Here is a 14,004-nt window from a genome sequence, read left to right as displayed (position 1 = left end):
CAGATAAACAGTGAAGAGAGATCATCAGTGAATGTTGTATTGTGTGTGCACAGTTTGTCAGCATGCTTGTTTGGGGTTTTTTTTCTGCGTTATGTGGCTATCACTGTCAACCTGACACTTCTGTTCTCCAGGCTTCACGAGGGTCCAAAATGCCCTTCCAGTAAAGCAGCTGTCAGAATGTCCTTGCCCTGGGTCTGAAAGACATGGCTCAGGATTCCTTTCAAAGCTTAGAAAGTGGGAGCAGATTTTTGCACCCGATGCGGTACAAGTCAGTAGGAGATGTGTCGGGGAAAGAGGAATGGCCTGGGATGCAGGCTGGTGGAAGGAATGGGAGGCCATGGCCTCCAGGTGCTTCTAGAACCACCCCCCCCGCCCAGGTAGCAGACCACACAGGCCCATCCCTGCCCCGGTGGTGCTTTGATCTCTTTAGAGTTGTCTTTCGTGCTGCCCCAGTTTCTCCAGGAGAAATGCACACACCTCCACGGGAGACCCAGGGCTTTCCAGAACGCTGGGGAAAAAGGGAAATAGATCAATATAGGCTAACTGTCAAGACTCACACGGGTTGGTCACAACTTCTGTCCCCTTTCTCCACTGCCGCCCGTCCCCATGAATGGACTGTTCACCAGCCCAGTCAGTTCACTGGAGCAGCCTCTCTGTTCTCCAAGGCCACAAGGCTCCTTCCACGTCCTCAGCCCCCATGCCACACCCAGGCCCACGGATTCCTTACCGCACAGGATAAGCGTGTGGTAAGGCCCCTCTTTCAATCCCAGGCCCCCTATCCTGTGACGCTCCCCCCTCTCACCTGAGGCCGTACAAGCATTTCCAAGTCTGTCCTTGCTTGAGAATTCCACCTTTTCTCGAAAGCTGTTCTGTGAATATTTGCAGGCTGATTCCCGGGCCTGGAGGTAGAGAGGGCCAGGAAATAGGATTCAGTGTAGGAACTTGCTCTCATTGGTTGGACCTCAGCTGTGTCTCTCTGGAAGGTGGATTTTTTTTTTTTTTTCAGGAGGATCTTGCTTTTCTCAGTGTGAATATAAAATAGGTGGTGACTGGAGATGTTTGGTTATCAAGGCTTTGATGGTCTTGGTCCAGCTCTGTGTGTCCCAGCGTGAGCAGCTGTTTCCAAAGGTGCAGACCTGAGATGGGCATCCTGGACCATACCGGCCTGGCCTGGACCATATGCAGTTATTTAAGACTGAACGACCCGTCTCTTTACACTCAGGAAAGCCTATTTATGTCACACCAAAGTCCCAAAAGGCGGGGGCCCATCTCTGTTGTTCTGCATTGTGGTTACAGAATCCAGTGTTGGAAATGAGCTTTTCGCTCAGATCTTTGGCACGTACTCATTGTATGAATGGATGGATATCAGTGAAGAGATGAGCAAACTGTGGTCTTCTGATGAAATTATTCTGGTGGGACCAGAAGCAAGGGCAGCCCCCCTGTCGCCCCCCGCATTGCGTGGTAGGAGGCACTTCTCCTGGGACAGAGGGATTTCCCATCCCCAGCTGACCCTGAGAGATGCACATACAGCGGCCGAAATTAGAAATAAGAGGAGAATCATTTGGCCCCCTTGAGCGGAGGACTCCTTCCCTTTTTTGGCGTCACGGAATTCGGTCCTGGGGACGGAGACAGCTGCAGGGGTGACGTTTGCCTGACCCTGACAGGGTACGGCCTTCCGGTTGCTACTTTGATAAAGGAACGTCAGCTGGGCCAGTCGGTTCCACACACCCAGACTAACTTAATCTGCAGAAAGGTGAGGTTTCGGCCCTCTGATCCCTTGCTCCGAGCCCCATACAGATGGACTCCCATCCCTCTGTTGTTGGTGTCGCTTCCAGCTTGTTACTTAAGCCTCTTTGGTCACATGAGGCCCATCCTTCCTACTTAGATGCAAGCCCCCGAGGGACAGGAGTCAGGGTTTATTCTTCACAGGCCACAAGGCCTGCTGAAGATAGACCTTGCCCCAGGACACATGCGTATACATTCATTTTGTTCTCTTCATTGAGGTTAAGTAGTTTGCTTGCAGTGGGCCCCTTATTCAAGGAATTAAGAAAACTTGAGACTTGCATCTATATTCATTTCACAGCCAATGTGTGAACATGTGGATGGGTAGGTCCCTGTTCCTCATTCCTTTATTTTTTTTTTTGTCTTTTTTTTTTTTTAACTGGGGTATAGTTGCTTTACAATGTTGTGTTAGTTTCTGCTGTACAGTGAAGTGAATCAGCTCTATGTATACCTATATCCCCTCCCTCTTGGACCTCCCTCCTCCCTCCCCCCATCCCACCCATCTAGGTCACCACAGAGCACCGAGCTGAGCTCCCTGTGCTATACAGCAGGTTCCCCCTAGCTATCTGTTTTACACATGGTAGTGTGTATATGTCAATCCTAATCTCCCAATTCGTCCCACCCTCCCCTTACCCCACCCACATCCACATGTCCATTCCCTACGTCTGCGTCTCTGTTCCTGCCCTGCAGATAGGTTCATCTGTACCGTTTTTCTAGATTCCACGTGCATGCGTTAATATACAGTATTTGTTTTTCTCTTTCTGGCTTACTTCACTCTGTATGACAAGCTCTAGGTCCATCCACCTCACTACAAATAACTCAATTTCGTTTCTTTTTATGGCTGAGTAATATTCCATTGTATATATGTGCCACATCTTCTTTATCCATTCATCTGTCGTTGGATATTTAGGTCCCTATTCCTCATTTCTGAATATGCATGTGTAATGGGCACACAGCTTGACTTAGACCTGACCTACAATCTAAATGGTTATTTGACATGTCAGTTCTAAGGAACTTGTCAGGGGCATGGTAATTCTGGACATGGTGCTCCAGTAGAGCTTGGTCATAATTCCTTCCACAAGGTTCAGGGGGAACCAGGAAGGGTGTGGTTCCAGTTAGTGAAGGCATCTGTGGACTGTCTTCCAGGTCCACACACCTGGCGTGAGTTGAGGCAGCCTCCATACCTTAGTTGCCATCACGGTCAAGTGGGGCTAATATTTATCTTCTTCGAGTTATGCCCTCTTACATGCTTTGCCTACTCACATGTAGTTAGTGTTTGCAACATGCCTTAAGTTCCTCAGATTCCTGCAGGAAGCAAAGTGTGGCAAAGGCCAGAGCTTGGAGAGCTTTGCAAATTTGCCACTTGGGAACACTTCAAAGCCTGGTAATGATAGCACATGTCTAAGGTGATTGGAAAGCGTCTCTGTGTTTCCTTTACATCCATTCACTGGGGATTTGGTTTCTATGTCATGACTCCATTACGTTTCCAGGGGTCTCAGATCCTTAAAATTAAAAGGATTGAATAAGATTATTTTTAATCTTGATCCTATTTCTTGGTGCAGGGTTTATTTGTGAACAGAGAAAAATCCTAAACCTTATCTACACTGGAGTATAAAGCATTCGTTCTTATCAGATAACATACAGTTCTCCTTCTAAACCCCGAGGTTTCACGAAATAAGCTGAATTTTCCTCCTTTTACAGAATATTTGAAAACAACATCTGACCTTAGCAAATGCAGTATGGCCAGCATTTGGCTCGGCTATAGAACTGAGACCTAAAGATAAATTATTTTCATTGTTCCATTTAAAAATATTATTTTCCCAGGTGTTTAAATGTAAGCAGTACTATTATGTAATTAAACACAGGTTCATAAACATTTTCGTATCTTGGATTGTTTGCCGCCTACAAGATGAGTCATGTCAGATTAGCTATGGGCTGAAGTAAATATGCATAATAAACAATACTTTATTTTGTAGACTTGTATCAAATGTCCCAAGTAGTTTTAGTTACTAATACAACAAATATGTTTATCCCATGGAGCAATTTCTCTGTTAGACCCTGGCAAGTGAATTGCTGGGAAGTTTCCGGGCCTTCCAGGGGTCTATGTGCACCATGATTTCATTTCAGCATGGTTTTGTTTGCTGCTCCAAAATATTACAATCAAAAACCAAGTATACGGGAAACAAGATTTGGACAGTGTTTGTGTTCTTGCGTGAATAATGTTAGACACCGAAAGATGCCTGTAAAAGTGGATTACAGACAAAATCCTGTATATAGTTTATATATATACACACACATGTGTAGGTATATAATTTATATAATTTTATTTACATATGTATTTTATTTACAACATATATAATCACATATGTGTTATACATATGATGATATATGATCTCATCTATATATATATATATAATATTATAGTAAAATAGACAAAACAGAAGACGAGTGATTATTGAAAGCCAGCTATATTTCCATCTCCACCACCTTGCTGAAAGATCAGTAAGCCCAGTGTTTGTAACTGACATCAGTGCATTGAGAAAGGTCCAATCTTCTGTCATCCTGGGTTCCTCGCTACAGGCTCAGTTCTCAGATTCCAGGCCACATCACTTGCACTGAATGCAATGATGAAATGTTTGCTCAAGTGTGGTTTAGTCTGTCATATCCTCTCACTTCCAATATGAGTTAGCATGGACCAAAAGGAAGAGAGATTAATAGAAAGCAGGTTCTCAGGGTTCCAAACCAACCTCAGGACTTTGTATAAAGCTAGAGAAAGAAGCTTTCTAACAGTGATGGTTAAAATTCCGACCTCCGAATATGAATATCCCAAAAAGCAAATGAAAGCTTCAACGACTTGAATCATTTCAGTTCCTAGAAAGGCTGAAATGGCCATTGAGAACTGATTGTTCCAGTTCGGCTGCGGCTAAATTACCATTTGACATTTTAAATTATTCTTCAGGAAGGTAGTTGTAATTTGGTTGCCTAGCAATTTGGTTTTTTAATATAGTCACTTCGTCTTGACGTTACAGAATATTGTCAGTGTGAACAACTGAGAATGAACTTTGACTAATGACCAAGATAGGAATGAATGATCTTCTATCAATGTTTTCATTTTGTCCCTAAGCCCCATAACATTCTACATTTTAGGAGGTTATTCATTGTATTTTGCATCAGTCCAAAGAGTATATGCGAGGGCTACGGTATTCTGAATGGTAATACCATGTTATTGTCTTAGTCCGTTCAGGCTGTACAGTAGAATACCGTACTCTGGGTGGCTTATAAACAACAGACATTTCTTTCTCACAGTTCTGGAAGCTGGAAGTCCAGGATCAAGGTGCCAGCAGATTCGGTGTCTGGTGAGTACATGCTTCCTGGTTCATAGATGGCCGTCTTCTTACTGTGTCCTCACACGGTAGAAGGTATGAGGGGGCTCTCTGGGGTGTCTTTTATGGGCACTAATCCCATCAGGAGGGTGACACCCTCATGACCTCATCACCTCCCAAAGGACCTAACGGCATCACATGGGGGTTAGGATGTCAACATACAAATGGAGGGTGGGTGGAGACACGTTCAGTCAATAACTGTTACATATGGTGCTTTCAAAAAAAAGGTTCCTCATCATTATCATTATAATTCTGGCACACATAGCCTGTGAGGTAGACAGCATGGGTTGTCGATATAAGCACTAATATTACCAACTGGGAAAATGAGAGAGAGTGTAAATTGCGTTCATCCTCCCACCAGGTACAGTTCAATAGTGTTTCAAGGCTGGGAAAAAGAAAAGAAAACACAACAGTCTGAGATTTAAAAAAAGTCTTGCTCCTCCCTTTTGGCATTTCAAATGACAAATAACACAATGGGAATATGCTCATTATAAAAAAGGATATGTATGTCCAAATTTGAGAAGCTAAATGCTGAGGGTTATTGGTATCTCAAAATAATGGATACATAGGTAGCGCTCCAAAAAGGGATTAAAAAAATATGTGGTTGATTATCTGGAAAAGTGTTGCATAAATCGTTTCCTCAACATGAAAAGGGAAGGGCTGTTTCAAACAGTTAGTGTTCATTAATTCACTTATCCCTTTTACAGTGAATTTTTTGAAAGTTATTTATTTATTTTTGGCTGCGTTGGGTCTTCGTTGCTGCGTGCGAGCTTTCTCTAGTCGTGGCGAGCAGGGGCTACTCTTCAGTGTGGTGCCCGGGCTTCTCATTGCGGTGGCTTCTCTTGTTGCAGAGCACGGGCTCTAGGAACGAGGGCCCAGTAGTTGTGGCTCGCAGGCTGTAGAGCGCAGGTTCAGTAGTTGTGGCGTACAGGCTCAGTTGCTCCGTGGCATGTGGGCTCTTCCCGGACCAGGGCTCGAACCCGCATCCCCTGCAATGGCAGGCGGATTCTTCACCACTGTGCCACCAGGGGAGTCCTACAATGAATATTTGTTAACTGTCTACCATGTGCCAAGGATTGGGTTAAACACTGGGGAAAAAATAGTGAACAAAACAGAATTCCAAACAAACTTCCTATTTCCTCCCTCATGGAATGTGTATTCACTTGGTAAAGACAAATGTTAAGCAGACGATTTTTAAAAGGTGAGTTATGTATCTGTTACCTGACATGAAGGAGTAACTCATGTAGACTTGGGGATCAGCGAGTCATTTTTCTTGAGAGCGACACTTGAAGTGAAGTCAGAAGGAGGTAAGTGAAGATTTCTGTGTCAAGACCAAGTCATCTAAGCCAGTTCCTTAATCACACAGATGTAGGCAGTGAAGCTCTGAGGTGGCCAAACTCAGTGATGTTACCCTGGGGACTGAGGTCTCAGTTTTCCAGATCCATTTCCAGCTGAGTTTCTTCCCATCACATCATGTTTTCTCTTCCAACCTACTTAATACAGGAGAAACAGTTTAAAATGTTTTATTAGATTTTAATTTCTTTGTCTTAAGCTTTGCAGTTTTCATTGGCTTTTCTTCTGTGTAGATTTAATTCATGTGTGTTTATCACTTGATTGAATTATTTTAATCAAAGTCAGTTAACCAAATCCTTTAAAAATTGAAAAAACCCCACTCTATACCATTTTCCATTACTAACTGCTATCCTGTTAAAATAGCAAAGGAAAATTTGTATCATCGAAGAAAAATCACAACTCAGAATGCATTTGACCTCCTGAAACACATTTTAGAAGGCTTAAGTATGTGTGATAGCTCTTTTTCCTTCCTGACAAGAACAAAGACAGATTTATCTAGAGATTTATTAACACAACATGCTTTTCTGGCAAAATTAGCCATGGTCTAACCTTTGAGATGGACAAAATACAAAACAAAACAAGAAATAAAAAAACATTGCAGTTAACCTATTGTTTTCAAGATAGAGCATTTTAAAAAATAATCTACAATGCTAGAGACTTAGGCGTCTAATTAAATGTTGGACAATTTAGGGTTCTTCAATGAAAGAATTTTTGGGTCTCATTTAGAAATGAAAACAAACTTGAATTGTAAAAACGAAAATTCTTAAAAACAAAGTTTATAGTTCTACTTTTGTTCCTTCTAGCCGTGTTACATGATAAGCTTAGTTGAATTTGAAAGAGAAAAAAATTGATATGGTAAATGTCTTACATACTCTTCTGCCACCATGAATTGCTTAAGACTAGAAAGTGAATGAAGAGTACGAAAGGTCCTAATTGTCCTGTTTCTGGACTGACATTTTTAGTGTATGTAATGATTTTTCGCGCCGTGAAAATTTTATTGCCAACTGAGGCTGACATGATGATGCATACAGAGTGGGCAAACATGTCATCAGTGTTTATTCTTAGGAAGACTGTATCTTCGTCCAAATGCACTACAACGGTGCCAGAAATACAGCAGTCTTTGGTTATTGTGTGAGTGTTAGAATCCTTCTAGATCAAACAGCGTTTATTCTGAGTCTGGATAGGAACTATCTAGGTGCTCTTCCAGGAAGTCAGTTTATTTCCCCTGGATGGGAAATAAAGGAAAATAACACACGCCTGGGGAAGGAGTGAACCACACATGCAGTAGACATATGCGTCCTTTGACCTACTCTACAGCTCGGTCTTAGCGGGGAGGTCAGCCTGACCTTGATGCCCGGATCCTGATTGTGCCCAGGGGCATTTTCACAGCCCTGTGCTACCCGTAGTCGGGATTTGGAACTGGTCTTGTTACAGGTGCCTGAGGGTCTGCAGTGGCCCATCAAACTGGCTCTAGGCCCAGGTCTCAGATGCCAGCCAGGTCCCCTGCTCACACTGAGGGCTCCGATCGGAACCAGCAGTAATGGTTTGGAGCATAGTCCTGCCTCTCCTCACAGCCTGGATCTTCTAACCCTCCCATCCTTCCCCCATCAGTGTGCTTGGCCCTCGCTCACTCTGAACAGTCATCTTGGGGACGTATCGCTAATACACACCGATTCCTAGAATTTCACGCCAGGAAACTCTAGATGCTTCCTCACGTGGGTTTCCAGGTAATGGGACGAGGGAACAGTTTGGCCATTGTCTCTCCTGGAGTCTCGTTTTTAGGTCGTGTATCTTCCAGAACGTTGGGCTTGTGAAAGGGGCCATGTGCCCACAGACAGCTTCTGGAGCTGTCGGATCTGTGGGAACACTTCCTAAGACAGCCGTCGTAGGCAAAGAAAAGCAGGGCTGGCAGACGTGTGAGTCGTCAGCTACGTCACCCCAATCCTCTGCCAGAAACAGCTATGAAGTCTGCTGAAAACTTCATCGTGTTGGTGTTGACATAGATTTAGGTCTAATTTTGCTCCATTTTACATGATCGAACCTCAAGTGTTTAAGCGCCGTCCTCCTAGAGCTTCACACAGGGCTGAGTTATAAGACAAAAATGCATTGAAAGAGCTCCAGAAGTCCTCCTACATAGATGGTTATGTCAGTAGCAGGTTTTTGTGCAGTTCCCTTTAAATCAGGCGTCTTAACTGATCTTGGGGACTCACATCTCCGTAGCAGGACTCCACACAGAGCAGAGATTAATTACTTCCAGGAGGCTGGAATTAATTAATTAATTCCTGATGGGAAAAGGGACATTTGCAATCCCAACTGGACAACTTACAGTTTGTGGTGAAGTGTTCATTCCGGGGGTGCCAGCTGTTGTATATTAGACATTTTCACACTGCAAACAGCTCAGGAATGACATGTAACTAGGAATCATACATGGTGTTTTCATCTCTCGTTTTCTGGGAGAGGAGGTATCATGGTCTTTCACTGGAATTGCACTTGAGGAGTGAGTCGGCTTTGGGTAAGGAAAAACATACTGAGCTAAGATTCTAGAATCTGAAAAGCATGATTTCTAGAGTGTTGGTGCCTGCTTGTAATAACGGCTTGTTCAATTCATGTTACCCTCCCAAAAGGGCAAGGAGAAGGACAAAAGTCAAGCAGAGAAAGCCCACTTTTATCAAGTTTACGTTTTACTGGGGTTTCAGGTTAAAAAAAAAAAAGAATGCTATAACTTTTTAAAGTTTGGAAACAACAGTCTATGGATGAGCCGGGGTTAGACATGATGCTGTTTTCATTGGAACAGGATGAGTCGTGTCTGCATCCCGCCCTCCGAAAGCTCACAGTCTGTTGCAGAAGAGATACACAGTTGAGTCTCATTTCTTGTAGATTCCGTATTTGCAGGCTGTCTTCCTTAAATTATTTGCAACCCAAATCAATACTTGCAGCGTGTTTGCAGTTATCCATGGACGTGCACAGTGGTAAAAATGTTTAATTCAGTGCCGCCCATGTACCTAGCTGAGGTCAGGGCTCTGCCTTTTTCAGGTTTCCTACTATAAACAGGTGTCCTTTACATGGTCTAAACAGTTGTTTGCACATTTGTCCTTTTGGTTGATGATTTTGCTGCCTAAAATGACCTTGGGTGTGGTGCTGAAGTACTGAGGTAGTGCTCCTCAGTGTAAGAAGTTTGTGACGTGTCTTATAGAGAAAATAGGTGTTGGAAAAGCTTCATTCAGGGTTGACTTATAGTGCGGGTGGACATGCTTTCAACGTTAGTGTATCTGCAATATATATTCAATAAGGTGTCTTTAAACAGAAACACACGTAAAACACATATAAAACAAAGTTATATATGGGCAGTGGATGAAAATGTGACCAGAGACTTATAGGCATGTAACCCTGTATTTCCTCTAGGAGCAATGGTTCAATATTTGCTAATTCAGTATTTGTGGTGATGTATGGAACACTAGTACCATGAATAATGAGGGTTGACTCTGTGTGTGTGTGTATAAGCATGTTATGATGCTACAGGAAGCATACATAGGTGTCATGAGAACACACAAAATAGCCACATCTAGAGAAGGAAGGGCTGTGTGAGGCCCCAATGTAACTGTCCTTCAGGGCCATAAGAACACAGCTGTAGAAGATGGTCTGCTTTCTTTGGTGACCATGGCCTATCTGTAGTTTGATTCTTCCACCTCCTGAACAGTTACCTGAGCAGTAACCATTGTCTGGATTGTTTTGGTCTGCTGATGGCTAAACAATAAAAAGGAGATTAAAATATTCTCTTGAATACCGTAATGCCAAAGATTTTACATAGGTACAGACTTGTTTTGGAGCAAAGACCTTTTGAAAGATATTACAAGTGCCAAGTCTGACCAAAGTTAGATTAGTTTCACTTTGAAAATATTAATGCAAAGAGCCAAGCAAAATTGTGCCTCGTAGAAACTCGTTTCCTTTTTTCCAGTGTTCCCTTTGTCTAGTACATTATCTGCCCAAGAAGCAGAATGTTGTTTTGAAACTATAAATTGGGGCGGAGGGAGGGAGGAACAGGCGGAGCACAGAGGCACTTCAGGGCAGGGAGATGACTCTGTATGACGCTGTAATGGTGGACACATGCCATTGTGCCTTTGTCCAAACCTGTGGACTGTACACCACTAAGGGTGAACCCTAATGTAAACTACAGATTCGGGTGATGATGATGTATCAGTACGGGTTCATCGGCTGTAGCAGATGTACCCTCTGGAGGGGGGTGTGGACAATGGGGGAGGCTGTGCATACGTGGGGGGCAGGGGGCGTATGGGAACTCTCTGTGCCTTCCTCTCCATTTTGCTGTGAACCTAAAAGTCCTCTAAAAACAAAGTCTAATATGTATAGTATATATAACACATATACGTACGTAGATTATGTATATCAGGTCAAGCAACTCCCTTGTTTATAAATCTTCCATTATCCCTAAAGGAAAGTCTATATTTCTTAGCGTAACTTGGCCAGAAGTTGAACAGACCACATCTTTTATCATTATCCTTCTGTCATTAGCAGACACAGATAAAGATGTTGTGAGACGTAAAGCTTAAATTATTTTTAAAAAGCATATAAAACTAAAAAATCTGAATTTAGGTGCAGGGCCTTAGAAGAGAAGGGGCCTTCCAAAGATTCATTAGTTTTACAGCAAATTCAATACCAGTCATTAATCCACCGCCCAAGTGGCATTCCTTTTGTGCATTGAAGAGGCCAAACCCATTCCCCACTCAAAGAGCTCATATTAGGTCAAAGTTGGATCTTCCTCATTACTCACCTGCTGAAATTGTCACCTTTTCAGAGAGATGGTGCCCTGGGTTCCGTGACTAAGGTAGTCACACACCACCCCATTGTATTACTCTGTGTCATCCTTGCACACTCTGGAATTGCATTCCTTTCCGTTCCATTCATTACATTGTAGTACATATATTAATTTGAAATGGTCAAATACAGGTTGAATGAGTGAATGAATACAGGAAGGAATGAACCTATCTGTACTTCACAATAAAGAGCATATCATGACAGTGTTACATGCCAGAAATCTAAGGATCAGCCTACGATAAAATGAGTAAACCCATTGATGAGAATGGTCACGATGACAAAGTTAAAACAATGAGATTCCCGCCCCACTGCACAAAAGCAGACATCTGAAAAAGACATTCATTTTAATCAGATTCCTTAGTTAAATCAAAAGTGCTTACTCCTTTCTTAATCTGAGAGAGAACTAAACTAATCTCAGCCTCAGGCGAGGCAGCCAAAGAATAGAAGCCTTTCCAAGCACAGTCAGATTACGAGAAGTGTTCTGTTATCACCAGAATGTTTAAACCGTCTCATAAAAGTGCTAGTCACTAAAAACCTTAAAGAAAAGTTTGAAAAGGATTAGGAAAAAAAAAAAAAAGAATTCACTTAGGAAAGGTACTTATATAAAAAGGTTTTCTATATCCAAATAACACTCAAAAAATGCATTAGAAATACTGCATTCATAGTAGCAAGCAAAATAATTACATTCCCAGGAGTAAACTAACTTACAAGTACTATGAATGAAAAATATGAAGAAATCCATAAAGCTAAAGAAGATTAAAGTGCTTCGGAAACTGGAGGCATAAGTTGTCCCTGAGACGCCTCAATACTGTAGAAATGTTCATATGCCCTAAATTATTTTACAAAAATTCAAAACAACCCCAGCCAGATTCCCTTTGTTGACTTCTAAAATCCATCTGGAGTGAAAGAACAGCCAGAAAAATACCGAAGAGAGAGATGATGGGGCATTGGAACATAGAGGACTATAAAATAAAAACAATAATAAACACATGCTAGAATAGACAAGTAACAAAAACAAGGGTATGGTAACAATGGAAACAGTAGTTCATGAAGCTGGCATTCCACATCGCTCCTGGAAAGATTGATTATTCTAATGAAAACTGGATGCCTATCTCACGCCACACAACGAAATGCATTAGAGATAGATTTTCAAAAATTACATGTAGTAAACAAAACTTTAACACTACCAGAAAAACCAAAAAAAAAAAAAAAAACCAAAACCAGGGGTGACTTCCGCAGTGTGCTGTCGAGGAATGTATTCTCAGGTATGACAATTAGAAATGAAAGTGTAAAGGAAAAACGTGATGTTTTATTTATTCTGTATGCAAAATGCACTACATAAAAATTCAAATGACACAGTTACCTGGAAAGAAATGGTCATACATCAATAAGCAGAAAACTAATATCTTGGGCTTCCCTGGTGGCACAGTGGTTGAGAGTCCGCCTGCCGGTGCAGGAGACACAGGTTCGTGCCCCAGTCCGGGAGGATCCCACATGCCGCGGAGCGGCTAGGCCCGTGAGCCATGGCCGCTGAGCCTGCGCGTCCTGAGCCTGTGCTCTGCAACGGGAGAGGCCACAACAGTGAGAGGCCCGTGTACCGCAAAAAAAAAAAAAAAGAATAAAGACGTGAACAGGCAATTTCCAGAATAAGACAAAAAATAGCCAATAAACATATAAACTAATCAAACCTCACTGCTATCCCTCCTGCCAAAAAATAATTTTGCAAGATTTTACTTTTTTTCCTATTATTTTGGCAAAGATTTAACAAAGTAGTAATATCATGGTTTTTTTTTTTTTAAAAAAAGGGCTATGTAAAAAATAGATAATAAGAACCTACTGTATAGCACAAGGAACTCTACTCAGTGCTCTGTGGTGACCTAAATGGGAAGGAAATCAAAAACGGAGGGGATGTATGTATACGTATAGCTTGTTCACTTTGCTGTAGAGCAGAAACACAACATTGTAAAGCAACTCTACGCCAATAAAAAAAGGGGGGCAGGGCTGAAAATGGAAACCTTTATACAATTTGGTGGTATTATAAATTTATGAATATACTCAAACTTACATTATATATGTTCACTATATGTTCATTTTTTTTAAGGAATTTTGCCTTTTAAAAAATTTTTATTTATTTATTTATGGCTGTGTTGCGTCTTCATTTCTGTGCGAGGGCTTTCTCTAGTTGCGGCAAGTGGGGGCCACTCCTCATCGCGGTGCACGGGCCTCTCACTATCGCGGCCTCTCTTGTTGCGGAGCACAGGCTCCAGACGCGCAGGCTCAGTAGTTGTGGCTCACGGGCCTAGTTGCTCCGCGGCATGTGGGATCCTCCCAGACCAGGGCTCAAACCCATGTCCCCTGCATTGGCAGGCAGACTCTCAACCACTGTGCCACCAGGGAAGCCCCACTATATGTTCATTTTTAAAGTGTATATACTCCTTGATAATGTGATTTACTTCAAATGAGCTAGTTTATGAAGATATTTGGGAAAGTAAACAAAGATCTAGAAAATATGAATAAATTTAAACATACAGATACACAAATCCAGGTATTTATTTTTATAAAGCAAAAAGTGAACCCATAGTTGTTCACAATAGAAAATTATTAAGTCACTTGTCGTACATTCATCCAGTAGAATAGCATCTAGCACTTAAGGGTA

General features: G+C 42.2%; 1 long non-coding RNA gene across 1 annotated transcript in view; it reads left to right on the top strand.

The window, feature by feature from the left end:
- The window catches only part of LOC132482063 (uncharacterized), a 342,151-nt gene that overhangs the window by 236,723 nt on the left and 91,424 nt on the right, over positions 1–14,004 (top strand). The window contains exon 5 of the long non-coding RNA XR_009530865.1: positions 5,089–5,138. This is a non-coding gene — a long non-coding RNA (uncharacterized LOC132482063). The remainder of the gene's footprint in view (positions 1–5,088; positions 5,139–14,004) is intronic.

Source organism: Mesoplodon densirostris, chromosome X, assembly GCF_025265405.1.
Source record: "Mesoplodon densirostris isolate mMesDen1 chromosome X, mMesDen1 primary haplotype, whole genome shotgun sequence".
NCBI classification, from domain to species: domain Eukaryota; kingdom Metazoa; phylum Chordata; class Mammalia; order Artiodactyla; family Ziphiidae; genus Mesoplodon; species Mesoplodon densirostris.
Note: the sequence above shows the minus strand (reverse complement) of the source record. Positions and strands in the feature narration are given on the sequence as shown.